Source organism: Manis javanica, chromosome 6 (assembly GCF_040802235.1).
Source record: "Manis javanica isolate MJ-LG chromosome 6, MJ_LKY, whole genome shotgun sequence".
NCBI lineage: Eukaryota > Metazoa > Chordata > Mammalia > Pholidota > Manidae > Manis > Manis javanica.
In genome coordinates, this window is record NC_133161.1 from 65,657,751 (window position 1) to 65,673,900 (window position 16,150).

General features: G+C 36.4%; 1 protein-coding gene and 1 long non-coding RNA gene across 6 annotated transcripts in view; one reads left to right on the top strand and one right to left on the bottom strand.

Annotated features, from left to right (window-relative positions):
* The window catches only part of LOC118972658 (uncharacterized), a 134,162-nt gene that overhangs the window by 89,898 nt on the left and 28,114 nt on the right, over window positions 1–16,150 (top strand). The gene's annotated exons all lie outside the window — the stretch shown is intronic.
* UMAD1 (UBAP1-MVB12-associated (UMA) domain containing 1) overlaps window positions 1–16,150 on the bottom strand; it is a 257,771-nt gene that overhangs the window by 44,211 nt on the left and 197,410 nt on the right. The window lies entirely within an intron of this gene.

A 16,150-nucleotide genomic window follows, 5' to 3' on the forward strand; every position in this document is an offset into this window, starting at 1 on the left:
GTTCCTCACATGCTATTACCTTTGTTTCTAATAATTCAAAGAGGTTCATAGGCTCTATTCCTCTCTTTCTTGCAGAGGAGGATATAAAGATTCATGAGGTTCAATCTGTAAAATCTCAGAGCTTAGGAAAAACACTCTCCAAGAACACAACACACATAACACATTTTGTGAAGGCTTATAAAAATGAAGTCACTTCCCTGAAGCAACAGAAGGTTGGGGGCGTCCTTGTGCACCTCACTCTTGGGTGTTTGAAAGCAGGGAAATGCAGGTTTAAGAACAGACAACTACATTTTTCCTGGCACAGAAGTCCCCCAAACCACCACGAAATTTCTGAAAGGGTGCCAGCCGACTTTGCAAACCCGCTGACAATTTGGAGACTTCACCTACTCAGCTGTACCCAACGGAAGTATGGATATTTTATTAATATGAACACTACCTATGTATGGCATATTTAAAAACCTCTGCTTTTTTAAGCAACCCTTGCTTCAAATAAGTAGAGATAAAACAGTGTCGTATAAAAGAAAATTATTGAAGCATTAAGTTTAAAAACCAGCCTTAACCAAAACAGTAATAGAACCTATTAAAAGAACATGAAACCAGGTCTAAAACACCTACCTAACACATTCAATTTACATGCAAAGAAGGTGGCTTTATAAGTATAATTCTAGGAAACAATTATAATAAGAGATAATATCAAGCTCTGGCTGTCTATGCCTTTAAATTCCAACATCCATAAATAAAAGGCATGTTCCTTTGAACAACAGCCTTAACTGGCAACACTGTCACATTATCTCCCCAGATAACTACCCATTTTATTCTGGCTTCAGCTGGTATCTGCTTGCATTACCTCAGGGTCTTGATGGGGGTGGGGAGCAGATCTGAGTCAGAGGCCTCAGGGGACAAGAGGTTAGGAGAAGGTGACACAAGCAGTGGCAGAGCTAAGGCCCTACTCCAGCTTCTTATTTTTTTTCTAGAAGCCAGTTGCTAATAAATGTCTCGTTAGCTGATAAAAGCCAGAGGATTGGTCTCTTATACCTACAAAAGTCCTAAGCAATAGTCTCCCTTCACTTGGGAGAAATTATATGCAAAGTAGAAACTGTTTCCTATTTTACTGCAAACCCCCAGTACCTACACCACCAGTACTGGTGCACCTCACAAGTGCTCATTAAATATTTTTGAATGGCACTGGATGTGTTCTTGTTTCTCAGATCCTCTAGATACCCCAGACTTGATTTTTAAATTGAGGGATTAGGCCAAAGAAACAAACAAAAGCCCAGACCACTTTGCTACTGATACAGGTAAATTAAGCAGAAGAAAGCTGAGTTCTCCAAAATCCCATGTTTTCCATGTGACCTGGGCTCCTAGTACAAGGATGAGGTATATACTTGCAGCAAGCGAAGAGGTGAGGTTAGGAAGTAGATGTTTTCTTTACTCCCTTTCCCTCCTAATCTCTGACATCATTTCAATTTAAATTTTGGTTCATGATTTTTTTTCATTATTTGTTCCCCTTTCCCCGCCACCCCCCCTCAGTATTTCCACCTGCTTGTGTTTCCTACTCCCATCTTTCTTTAAAAAAAGTTCTCCAGACTTCCTCTTTTCAGAACTCCAGCTGAATGTATACAAGTGAAGAAGGGGAAGTAAGCAGCCTGTCACTTGCTTCTGTAATCTGTTCCAGGCATTCTTGGAAAAAATCTTTTGTACTAGCCAACTAGAGAGGGGGAACAGCAGAAAAAGAGAAGCATTTTAGGAAAGGGACCAGCAAGAAACAGTGTGTTCAATGTGGGATCCTGCTTAATACTGGATTTGAAAATAAAACGGCTGTTCCAGTGATTTTTTTGAAAAACTTTTTAAAAGTTTACAGAAATGCATGATCTCTAACCTTGAGCTATCCAGAAATATGATTTCCTCATATTCACAGTATGTATTTCACCCTTTCTCTCCTCTTGTCCGATATCACCCCTTTCTTTGTGCTGTGAGCAAGTGAGGAAGCCTCCTATTAAACAGAAAATAGGAACCATCAGGGGAGGGTATCCTCTAACTGGTGAACCCCTAAAACTCATCTGCATTTGTAGGCATCTCCTGGATGTGCCTCCGTCTTGCCACAATAGGCAAGGTGCCCTCCTCCTACCCAAAGCTAGCCTCTCCCCTGGTGCTCCACAGCCATCCTCCCCACTCTTCGAGGATATGGCTTCGTAGTTTGGAGGTGCCTCCTAACTGCTCATCTTCCATACGTTCAATTCACCACTTACAGAAAATTCTCCGAACATCTCTTCCGCCCACTGGCATCTTACCCACTCAACTCCCACGCAATCTTTCCACTTCTTTTCACAGCCAGGCTGAGACTACTGTTGACACTCTGCTTCACTCTTTACCCACTGAAATCTGTCTCCTGAACTCTGCCCCTCTACTGACACTGCTTTCTCCAAGGTTACTAATAATCACACTTCTACTAAACTCAGATGATGTTCTGAATTGCTAATCTTATATAACCTCTTTGTAGCACTGGTAATCCTCTCTGAGTTTTTATTTCCTGGCTTCTTGTGCCACTTAATTTTGCCTTCCATCTAACTGATCATTCTGTTCCCTAATTCTTCTTAGTGTCAGCACACGTCCTCGGATGAGCTTATCCATAGTCTCGGTGCCCACAGCCCTGCTCTCCACTCCCAGGGAGTAGATAAGCATGTAGATGTGTGCATGGGTGCACACACATACACGCCAATCTTGAACACAGACTGCTATTTAGAGCTCCTAAACCCATATGCTCAACTCCTATTATACATTTTCTTTTGGATGTTCCACAAGAATCTTAATCTCAACATGTTCATTCTCATCTCCTTCCTAACTCTACCCCAAATTTAATGCTAATATTTTCTCTATCAGTGAAGAATATCAATATGGCTGCCAACACAGAAACCTGAATTATCTTGGCTTCTCTCTGCCTATCATTTCCTCCATCCAGTGAATGAGTTGGCTGATTTTGATGTTTTCAGGGTCTTCCCAGGTTCCATCCATTTTTCTCTGGTTCCACCATCATTGTCTTCAGGTAGGCTGCTTTAGTCATCTGCCCTGAATGTTGCAGGGGATTCTGGCATATGGCCTTCCTCCTCTGTACTACATTCTCCCTCTCTCTGGTGCTGGCTGAAATGCATGCTCTTCTTTGCTTAAAACTTCTCAGTGTCCTTGGAGAACAGACCAAACTCCTTATAGTTTACAAAGTCTGATCTGGCCTTGCATACACCCCTAATTTATTACCATTCCCTAAACTCTATGTTCCAACCACACCAAGTTTTTGCTATTACCCAAACATGCCAGGTTCTCCTTTAGCTCTGAGCCTTGGCTCATTCCATTACTTTTACCTAAATTAGCACCTCTTTCTCTCTTCTTCTCCCTTCATCTTGCCTATTTCAACTTGCCCTTCAGGACATAGATCAGAACTCTTAGAAAATCTCCCAAGAAACCTCGCAAACCTGGGCTAAGTGCCTGTGGTGTGTTCCCATACAGCTGTGCATCCCTCTCTCAGCATGCATGTCATACTGGACTAGACTTCTCTGTCATGCTCTTAAAGCTATGGGAGCTCAAATGCAGATAAAACTTAAAACTAGTTTGAGACTCCAGCTACATCTATTTCCTGAAGAATGAGACAGCTTGTTCTTGACTTGCCAAATGATCAGCTTCACAAATATGTCCCCCCAAGGGAGCTCAGTGAGGTCCTTCTACAATGTAGATGACACTATTTGAGAAATATTTTTACTATAGACCTACCTTTCACTGAGAAAGGTGAAGAAGCTAATTTATCTATTCCAAATTCCTCCTAGTCAACTGTCTTAGTCCATTTGGGTGCTATAACAAAACACCAGGGACAGAGTGGCTGTTAAATGATTCTCCCACACCTGGAGGCTGGGAAGTCCAAGACCAAGGTACCAGCAAATCCCTGAATGGGGAGGGCCTGCCTCCAGGCCCAGAGATGGCCATCTTCCCTATTAAATGGCAGAAGTGGCCAGGGCCCTTTCTGGGGCCTCTTTTATAAGGGCGCTAATCCCATCCATAAGGGCTCTATTCTACCCTCAGGGCTTATCACCTCCCAAAGGCTCTACCTCCAAATACCCTCACCTTGGGGATTAGCTCTTAACATACAAATTTTAGAGGGACATATTCAGTCTACTTTACATAGCTTTTCTTTCCCAGAAACTGGTAGTTCTCCACAGCTTTGTGGGATCGTTTGAAGGAGCTGCAGAGTACCCTTTGCTTGGGATCAGAGGTATGAGGGCCAGGACCAGTGACAGGGCAGCAGGACTGGGAATGGGAGGCAAGCTTCGGAGATAAGGGCTCAACAGGAAGACAGGAGAAGGGATAAGTAGGTGAATTCCATTTATCTTATTTTTGTTCCCCTCTGTTAAAGGGAAAAGCCTCTTTTTTCTTTGGTTTCCATAAAGAATGATTTTTTTTTTTCCTAAGCACCTTGGCCTTCTGCTCTATTTCTCTCCAAGAAGGTAGACTGAGTTACCTGATTGCTGGGTGACAGCCATGGGTCCGTGTTTCTAAATGGGGGAAGCTACCATCCAAGATCCTGAGGCCCTTACTCCTTCTGTCTCTACTTGGACCAGGGAAGACAAGTAACCATAGTAAGAGTGCCTGTTGAGCTGACTTAAACTTTCCGCTCAGGTGCAGACACAGGTTACTGGGAGCACAGCAGTCCAGTCTAGCAGTCACACCAAGCTGCTTCTCCCAGCCTGGGCTGTAGCAGTCAAAAGGGGCCCATTTTGTTTCTGTTTGTTGGGTCTTTGGTTTACTTCTCCACTGGCACAAGAGTCAGCTGAGGAAAAGGGGTGCCCATTTTTAGGACATTTAGACCCCACCAATTTCTATTTCCCAAACCAACTCCATTTACCAAAAAAGAGGCATAATAACCACATCAGAAAACAAACAAAACAAAACAAAATCAGAACCAGACAAAAACAACAAAGCCATTCAAATGTCAAATGATCTGGAAATTAAAAATATAACAAACTAATGATTTTGAAAACTTACACGCCCTCTATGAAACAACTTACTGGTTTGGTTTTATCATTTACGTAATTCACTTAAATCTGTCAGATCAAAGTTCTAATCAGAATCTTGGAAAAATGACAACTAACATTTGTTTAGTGTTTTACAAATTTTTCAAAATAGTTTCACATACGTTACTTCATTTGAGCCTCCCAAGCCACTAAGTTTGATAGGGAAGCTATTGCTTCTATTCTCATCTTCTGAGGTTCAAAGTTCAGTGACTGTCTAAGGTCACACCACGGCTAGTTGGCAGAGGCTTGTACTCTGGGTCTCCTAACGTACAATCTAATGCTGCCCCTCTGATATAAAGGCAATCATAACAGGAAATAATGCTAAAGCTAACTTATCTGGTTGTTTCTTTCTTTCTTTTAAGAATTTAGCAATTACTTGAATAAGTGTTACCTGGGGTAGATGATGAAGGTCCCAGAATACAGATGGTCACTATAGAAACAGAGTTTAAAGTAACAGTTCAGCTGAGCATCTTATTACTAGGTTAAACCTACCAAGTTGGTATAATATGTAATAGCTTAGAAAACAACAGCATCTCATCATAGCCAAGGTTACACAATGGCTTAGGCTTTTGTGCACAAATTCTTCAAGCTTATTATGTACACCACAGGTCTGAAGAATTTGATATTCCTTATTAGTGACATTGGATTCTACTTAACTTCCCGTTTACATAGATTTATTTCTACTTAACTTCCCGTTTACATAGATTTATTTTAAATATCTATTCAACTTCTTCAGAATACAATGCAACAATATCCTACTTTTTCCAGATGATTTCAGAGGAAAACAATGAAAAATGATCTTGCACATCTCCTCAGCACACTTAATATTAATTTCACTCAAATGATTTTCATGTTCTAAAACAATAAAATAGTTCAGTCATTTGCATGTGCAATAAGAAAGGAAATGGAACAATTTCTATTTTTAAAGCTGGAAAGAAGATGTAAATATACTTGTTTTTATAAAATTAGACATCACTTATATGGTATTAACTGAATGGGTTAAATAAATAGGATACTAGTAGGAACTACAATAGGAAAGTAAATCTAAAAACATTAGGTAATATTTACACGCTGGTTTTTCGGCATGTGCTTTGATGGAACGAACTTTTGACAAGTTCATATCCTAAGTATTATGTATATTTTTAGGAACAAACATTTTGATGTTATTATAAATAAATATAATTTATTTATATATTATATGTGTATAAGTAATTATAAATAAACATAATTTATTTATATATTATATACATATAAGTAATTATGTCATGTTAAGGTTGTTTGAAGACAGAAAGTTAATCTGTTTTGCAGCTCTTAATTTATACTGAAGAGTATAATTTATGTAATTTGATTTATATTTTATCATTTTTTCCACATTAGGTAAAAACATAAATATATAATTTTTAGTGTAAATTTAGAATTGTCATGTCCATACCCAAAATTCAAAGACAAATATCATTTGGACCTCAGGTTTACCCTGCTTATGTATATATATCTTTCTAAGATCAGGAAACAATTATTTAGTAAATGGGAAAACGTTGGATAAGAAAAGCCTTATTTTCTTTGAATTTGGGCGGTGGAATCGTCTACACACTTAGAAATACTATAGGTGGTGAATACACAGCTGTAGGTCTTCATACATGGATGAAAGTGAAAGGAAAGGAAATGCTTCATCCCAAACTGAGCACAGACTGAGGAGGGTAGGCCGATTCAGTTCCATTCAGAGGGCGTATGAGTGATAGATAGTATTACCCACACTTGCCGCACCTCACCCAGAACTCCTCTAGAAAAACAGTGTTTGGCAAACTGAAGAGGTGAGCAGAAAGCTGTGTCACTTGACCTTGGCTCTTGTTTGCAAAAAGGTTGTATTTCAAAATAGAAGAGGGGATTGGAAAAATAAATACAGCTGTGTTTTCTCCACCCCCATGCAAGAATGAAGAGGCTATTTGGAATGGCAGGAGGCTAAGTCCTTCTTGGTGCACATTCAGAGCCCACAAGACAGTGTGCTATTACTGCATTTTGTGGCCAACTCAGGGTAATTTTTTTTTCTTTACTGTGGTAAAATATATACAACATAAAATTTATCATCTTAACTACTTTAAGGGTATAATTCTGTGGCATTAAGTACATTCCAGTGTTGTACAACTATCACTACTAGCTCTTGAACTTTTTCATCATCCCAAACATCCCTGAGCCCATTAACTCTCCATTCCTTTCTTCCCCCAGCCCCTAGTAACCTCTATTACACTTTCCATCAGTTTGCCTCTTCCAGGTACCTCATTTAATGGAATCATACAATGTTGGTTCTTTAGTGTCTGGCTTATTTCACTTCGCATGTTTTCAGGGACCATATATGTTGTAACATGTATCAGAATTTCATTCCTTTTTAAGGCTGAATTACATTCTAGTGTATGTACATACCACATTTTGTTTATCCATTCATCTGTTGATAGGTATTTGGGTTCTTTCCCCTTTGGGGTATGGAAGAACAATATTTTTTAAGCTAGAGTAAAAACATCTAGTTGGAAAATCTAGGAAATAGTTCTAAAAGGACTGTCAGGATTCAATAAATACAGGAATAAAAAATATTTAAGCATGTGGAGGAAATAGTAAGAGCCTGAAGTGAGGGAAACATAAAATATGTTTCCTGCTTAGTTTGAGTTATACATTTGCTTAGGTACAATAAATTTGTTTGCACACTTGTATAATACTTTGCCTGGCTTTAAAAAAATCACTACGGAAGCCTTGCCAACTTAATATTTTATGAATTAAAATCTGAATATAATTGATGGTATTTCAATCCTATTTGAAACAGCTCTAAGACCTTCTTCTACCCACACTGGAACTCTCTGCTGTAGCTCTTTTGCATGTTACTATAAGGGTACAAGATGTCATTACCTGCTCTTGGGAAAAACCTATCCAACAAAAGAGAGAGTGAATAATTCTAAGGAATGATTAAAAAATGGGAAGCCACAATCATGTCCAAAAGAAGTAATGAGAGGTGAATTTTAAATTCACATAGCTTAATAAATTAAAAAAATTAAAATGCCTTCATAGAATTGTTGAAAAATGCTTTTAGGTCAACAACAGAAAAGTTAATCAACTTTTGCTGATTTTTAGGATCAGCCTTTTTCAGGATTCCAAAAATTTTAGGAAGAAAGAAGGTAATTATCAGAATATGTACTGTTACTTGTATGTCAAGTTGAAAAATTAATCTGTGAGACTTAGGAGAAAGAGCACTAGATCCAATTTCCAATGCCTGGAGCTTCTACCTAAACCATGTGACCTTAACCAAATCATTTAACCTCTGTGTTTCCTTTAAGTCCTCTGCAATAGGAAATAAGTGGACCAAATGACCCAGGTCTGAAGTGCCTTGATTCCAAATACATTTAGACCTCCGATCTTCTGCCCTAGTAATGCTTAAGGAAATAGTACTGCAACAAAGTATCAGCTGATTGGCATGTATCTTGAGAAGAAACTCATATAACTCAGAAGGATATTCCACAGCATTCCTAGCATAGAAGAATGTCTAACTTCACATTGCTCTTGATTATGATAAGGAATAAACACTCAGGAGTCAAACAAGAAAAATACAGGCATGTGCCAATCTTCTAATGAGTTATGGCCTAAAAAACACATTTTTAAAATCTCAGCATATATTTACTTAGGTCAGTAGAAATGAAATCCTATATTTCTGCAACAAATAGATGTAAGAAAATTATTGTTAGTATTACAATCAGAATAGCAATATATTAATTTGCTTGATTAGATTAGATTTTAATTTGTTCAGTTGTAGGAGCTGAACTTTGGTAGAGAATCTGAAGGGTACTTGGGAGCACTTTCAAGACTCCTACTCTGGGTTTACTGTGGGGTATTTTCACTAGAAATATCTGTAGGAAATCCAGAGAGTTGTATTCTTTACATTTTTTAAATTCCATAAATAGCAAGATGACAAAGTACAGTTTCCTGAGGTTAGTGGCAAAATCTGGTAGACAAAATGGGATTAAGAAAGATGTATAAGTGTAGAAAAAAAGCAATTTACTGGAGGTGGGAATGACTGGCCATGAGAAATGGAAGTATGAGCAAAACCATGTGTCTACTGACAGAAATGGAAAATGGGATATGAGAGGATAGCACCCCCATGGTTCCTTTCTGGCCACCAGGTGTCTTCACCATGGGGCAGCTTGGTTTCATGGTGGTGGGACTGGGGAACAAAGAGGCCTCCTGAGGGGTGGAGGAAGCAGTTGTAACCTGTAACTCTCTAGGACCCCTGGCATTTTCATTGGTGATTCTTGGTAATCTGAGCCCTAGTTTTCAAAGGTCTGGTATTTCTAGGAAGCTGATCTTCAAAACCTACAACAGATTCTCCTTTAACCTTCTAGAAATAATTGCTATAGCTTCAACTGCCAAAGTGGCTAAAAATGAACACCTGCAACTTCCCAAAATTTCTTAAATGTACAGAATCTATACTCAGATGAAAACAGAGCTTCTGTCTCCTCACACTAACCCCACCTCCTCTTTGCAGCTGAGTTGATGATAGTAATTCTCTAAAGAAACTAAATAATTTATGGTCTACCCATAAGGATGGAAATGCTTATTTAGATTATGAATTCTGATACATATTAGATATTACTGATTCTAATTTTATTAACTTCATTTTGAGTCAGTCTTAAGGTTCTAATAGTGAACCTATGTTTACTATCCAAAATAATCAGTTCACATTTAATGAGCACTTATTTACTAAGTCACTCTTCTAAGCCCTATACCTGTGTTACCTCATTTAATTTTCCCTTTATGATTTAGGTACTATTTTTCATTTCCATTTAATATATGGGGAACACTGAAACCCAGAGTTTAGTCTAACTTGAATTGCACTGTTAGCCACACCTTCATGCTGCCTCCCAAATTCAACAGAGTCTAAGGAAAGTTCACTTCAGTCTTTTTAAATGTGGTGTTATATTGTTTCTAGAGCATCTTCTCTTTCAGGGTTGTAGAATACTTTTCTAATGGTCATACTTTGTTTTTTTTCTCAAAACAAAACAAAGCACATGGAATGTGGAAGACACCAATTTTTTTTGGAAAAAAAACAAAGGAAAACACGGTGTTGTATTGTGTGTCATTTTCATATCCAGCTGGATATGCTTATTCTATGTGGATCTTAGAAACCCTGAAATTACTTTTTAGACTATTTTAATCCCTAAAAGCACTGTGGTGATGCCTGAATAATATAACTTTTAAAATTACATTTTTGCCTTAACCATATAGTCCAGATAAATTTAAGAACTTAAAATAACCACACACTCCTTTGTTCAAGGAAGATGACAGGTCCTCTGCAGCCAACTGTCCAGTGACAGGGAATGACTGCCTTCAACTGCGCACATTTTTTCGGCCATGGCATTTGGTGAGCAAGGGCAAGAGGGTGCCAGGTGGCAGGGACCTGGGATGCAATCTATTCTCAGGAAACAGAGAAGACACCTTTTCTTTAACAGGCTCGCATATATAATCTGTTTCTATTTAGCATGACTCTTCAACCAACTATGCTAAGAGATTATATCACAGGCAAGAAAAGATGATGAGAACATTTCCGGGACTCAATATAGTAGCAAACTTCTGGGTGGACCCTTAAGTGTAGAAAAAAAAGGGGAAGTGCATCATCACTATTTATGCCCAAATAGTAGCACAAATAAAAGTGGTGCTTTTTGCTCAAAGTGTACAGTTGATTTTAAAATGGCCCATGAGTGTATTTTGTTTCCTATTTAGTTTCTTTGAACTAAAACCTAAACAAAAATTGATTAAAGTGATGTAGTTCAAAATAGAAATTTCATGGTGACTGCTTAAAAAAGATATAAAAAATATCTGGATCATCAGCCAGAAAAAGTAAGGAATTGTAAGCTTAAAAACAAATTAAAAAATCTGAGTAGATAATTACTGAGAGTAAATGATAAACATATTTTCACTTACACAAAAATTTACCCAGTTGATGTTATTCCTTCAGTTTCTTTTCACAGCCCAAAAACTTAATTTGTGAAAAGAGACCTGTATAGACAATATATGTAAAGTATATACTTTTTTGTAGCATAAGCTTTATACTATCCCCTATGGTTTACAAGTTTAAGGAAAATCAGTTAATGTAATATACCACACCAGTAGAATAAAAATAAAACCATATGATTATCTCAATAGGCACAAGAAAAAAAATCCGAAAAATCCAATACCTTTTCAAGATAAAAACACTCAATAAAATAGGAATTAAAGGGCACTTCCTAACCTGATAAAAGACATTTACAGCAAACCCAAGCTAACATCATACTTAATGGTGAAATTAAATTGAAATGTTTTCCTAAGACTAGGAACAAGACAAGGATGTCAACTCTTCCCACTTCTACTCAGCATGTTATTAGATACCCATTAGGCAACAAATCCACCAATTACTAATAAATTTAAAAGTAAATAATAAATAATGATAGATAGCCAGATTGGAAAAGGAGAAGTAAAACTATATGCACAGATGACATAATTTTGTCTATAGAAAAAATCTAAGAAATCCACTAACATACTATTAAAATTAGTAAGTTCAGCAAGGCTGTGAGATACATGGTGAATATATAAAACTCAGTTTATCTCTATAAACTTGAAATAAACAATCTAAAAGTGAAATTAAGAAAATAATTCCATTTATAATAGCATCAAAAAATAAAATATTTAGGAATTTAACAAAAGAAGTGTAGAATTTATACACTGAAAATCATGTTGAAATGAAAGAAAATCTAAATAAATGGAAAGAAATTCCATGTTCATGAATCAAGACAGTATTATTAATATGGCAATACTCTTCAAATTTATCTACAAAATCAAAGCTATTCATATAAGAATCCCAGTTGATTTCTTTGTAAAAGTTGGCAGGCTGATCCTAAAATTTATTTGGAATTACCAGGTACCCAGAATTACCAAACAACCTTGAAGCAGAAGAAAAATGTCAGAGGACTCACAGTTTGTGATTTCAATATTTACTACAAAGCAACAGTAATTAGGACAGTGTGGTACTGGCAAAAGAACAGACATATATATTAATGGAAAAGAACTGAAAGTCCAGAAATAAACCTGTGTGTCTATGGTCATTTGATTTTTGACAAGGGTGCCAGGACTGTTCAATGGGGAAAAAACAGTCTTTTCAATAAATGGTGCTGGGACAACTGGGCAGTCACTTACAAAAGGAAATTGGGCCCTTATATATCATACCATGTATAAAAATGAACTCAGAAGGGATCAAAGTCCTATAAGAGATACACTAAAAACTCTTAGAAGAAAACATAGTGGTAAACCTGCATGGCCTCAAATTTGGCAATGGATTAGTAGATACGACACCAAAGCACAAGCAACAGAAGAAAAAAAAATAGATTAGACCCCATCAAAATTATAAACTTCTATGCTTCAAAGGCCACTATCAAGAAAGTGAAAAGGCAACCTGCAGAATGGAAGAAAATATTTGTAAACCATTTATCTGATAAGGGACTTATATATAGAATATATAAAAATGTCTTACAACTCAACAATAAAGACAAATAACCCATTTAAAGAATAGGCAAAGGACTTGAATAGACATTTCTCCAAAGCAGATATACAAATGGCTAAGAAACACATGAAAAGATGCTTGATATCATTAGTCATGAAGAAAATGCAAATCAAAACCATGAGATACCAACAGTGAGATACTTCACACCCATCAGGATGCCTACAGTCAACAAAGTCAGATAATAACAACTGCTGGCTACAATGTGGAGAGACTGGAACCATTCTCACACAGTGCTAGTAGGAATGTAAAATGGTACAGCCACTCTGGAAAAGAGTCTGGCAGTTTTTCTCAGTTAAACAGTAATCATCAGACCCAGCAATTCCATTCCTAGGCATATACCTAAAAGAATTAAGAACAGGCATTCAGAAAAATACTTGTACATGAACGTTTATAGGTGCATTATTCACATTAGCCAAAAGGTGGAAACAACCCAAATGTCCATCAGCTGATGAATGGATAAATGGGTATATCTACACAATGGAATATTATTCAACAATTGAAGGAATAAAAAGGAACAAAGTACTTATACATGCTTCAACATGGATACCCTTGAAAACATTATGCTCAGTGAAAGAAACCAGTCATAAAAGACCACACATTAGGGCAAAACCAGAAACACTCTTCCCAGAGGATGGTGAAGACAAAAATTGAGCCCTATCCTAAGAAACATACAGGGGCAAATTTAAAAAATTTTGAATTCCATGGAGGTGTTAGATAAATGTTAGCAATCACTCACACATCATCACAACTGTACACATTGAGCTCATTACTTATTAATAAATGCTCATTTACTAATAATCAATAATGTTTTATTTATAATTTATTAGCATCATTAATAAAAATTAGATTAATTTATTTAAAGACAACCACATATTATATGATTGTGCTTATATGAAAGATTCAGAATAGGCAAAGTTATTAAGATGGAAAGTAGATTGGTGGTGAAATTTCATTTTTACATCCAATAGATGAAAGCTACATCTTCAAGATAAAGGAATATATATTGGTCATAATTAGTGTTTTTTAAATTTCTTGAACATTTACTCAGAATCATAACGGAAACATTTTTATTCTTTGGCAAATGTTTTTGAATATCAAAAATCTATATTTATTTTTAAATTTCATTTAACCTATCTAGGTAAATGTGAAAGAAACAGTATATATTCTATAATATATAATGCACTTAGAAAACATTAATACACCTTTGTAAGTCCACCTTCTACCCTGTTATTATTAGTAGTCCAATTCCTTCTCTTTATTTTATTATTAGCTTCATTCTAGTAATAGCCATCCAACCATACATGAACTAATTGAAGGATAAAAACTCAAGCTCTTCCATCTCATTAGAAGATACCCTTCTAAAGGCATTACATTTCAAATTTATTATAAAAATGTATAACATGTTTATATTGTCTTGACTGATTATGTTAATGCTAATTAAAATAATTCAGAAGAATTTTTCTAACACTTAGCCTTATGCTCATAGTCAATATATTTTAAAAAGTAATTTATTTACTTTTTAAAATTATTTATTAAGGTATTATTGATATACAGTCTTATGAAAGTTTCACATGATAAAACAATTTAAATGTAGTGGTTACTACATTTATCCATATTATCAAGTCCCCACCCATACCCCAATGCAGTTACTGTCCATCAGTGTAGTAAGATGCCACAGATCCACTATGGGCCTTCTCTGTGCTACACTGTTCTCCCCGTGATCCCCCACATCATGTGTACTAAACATAATACCCCTCAATCCCCTTCTCCCTCCCTCCTGACCTGCCCTCCCACACCCCTCCCCTTTGGTAACCACTAGTTCCTTCTTGGAGTCTCTGAGTCTGCTGCTATTTTGTTCCTTAAAAAGTAATTTATATCAATACTTTGTCTTGGCAATAAGTACGGTATGGTGATAAGAGACTTTAAAGATCAATGATAAAATTCTTTGGGGGAAGTGGATGGGAATCTGAGTTAAAAAGGAATGATGTAAAATTTCTGATTGTTAAAGAGCTTATTCATGTTCATGTATTTTTTTAATAGATGATGTCATGTATCAAATTGTTATGGGATTTCAATTTCTTTGGCTATATTTAAAGAATGATGTAATCATTTTATGTTTAAATGTCAATATGTGGGAAATTCCATTGTTTGCAATTATTTAAGTTATAGAAAATTTGTATGACATCTTAAATATGTGAAAAGGGGGATGTTGTTTTTAGGACTTCTTTTAAGGATAGCTGCTCTAGAGTATGTAAATAAAATTGTCTTCACACGTACTAGATTATTGCCGGGTTGCTCTCTGGAGTAGTTGTACAGCCTTGTGTGGGTGGGAAGGCTTCTTGTCCCTATGCCACCACCAGAACTTGGTGTTTTTCAGGCTCTTCCAATCTGAATGTGAAAAAGTATCATATTTTAATTGCCTTTGCTCCCAGTTGTCTCTAACACTCCTGCTCCACTCCTGATGCTATTTTTCTTTGAATAAAGTAAGTCAGTTGTATCTAAATCACAAGCCAGTTTCACTATTCTGAAATTTGATTACTTAGCTTTGCATTCATTTTAGGCTCATTTTTTTAATGATTATGTAGACCAGACTCCCCCCTGAACCTCCCTGGTGACCTGGGCCAGTGTTCAGAGCCAGGGGCTGGAGGCTGTAATTCCCTCTGTGACTTTTTGACAATTATCTAACTTTCCTGTATTTCCTCATTGACACGGTTGGGATAATTGCCTTTCATACCTCATAGGAGTATTGTGAGATTAATTAATGTTTGTAAAGTGTTTTCAGAATCATGATGAAAGGTATTAATTTGTAAGCATGTGGTATTATTATAATTATTGGTAGTAATAGGAATGGTTGTTTAATGCAAATTTTCATCTAAGTGTAATGTCATATTTTCAAAGGAGAATCTCTTTCTTTGTGGCCAGATGTGGATACAATTAACCCTTTACCCTTTATTTTGAAGATACAATTAGCCAATTGTGTGTGCAATTAGACGTGTGTGCAGTTTTTGCCAGAACAACTAATTACAGCCTTGGTAAAAGTCTTTTTGAAAATGCTGGCCCTTTGAATCTTGACTGTCCCTATCTATGCAATAAGTAATTTGTGCTTTTTGTATTTTGGAGCCATAGAGCCTCCTGAATACTGAAGAATTGCTTTTGTGATTACTGGAGAAAGATTCTCCATTCTTGAAGCCATAGCTTTGTATTTTGCCAGCAAGTCTAAAAACCCTTCCACAGAGTTCTGGTTTCAAAGGGTTTTATTGATTTTTCTTAATCTTGACATTCAGCTGAAAGATTTTCCACAGACTACATTTTGTGAAACAGGTTTTTCTTTTGTAATTTTTTTCCTCTTGAAAACTCTATTTCCTTTCTGTCTCCATTTCTTTTCTTTCATCTGTATTCCCCTTACTCACTAAGTGGTGAGTAAGGAACAGATTATTACTGATCCTCTCCTCCCAAATATGGTCTTGTGATGCCATTTTACAGGGGACTTTTAATCACTATAATGTAAATTCTATTTATACAG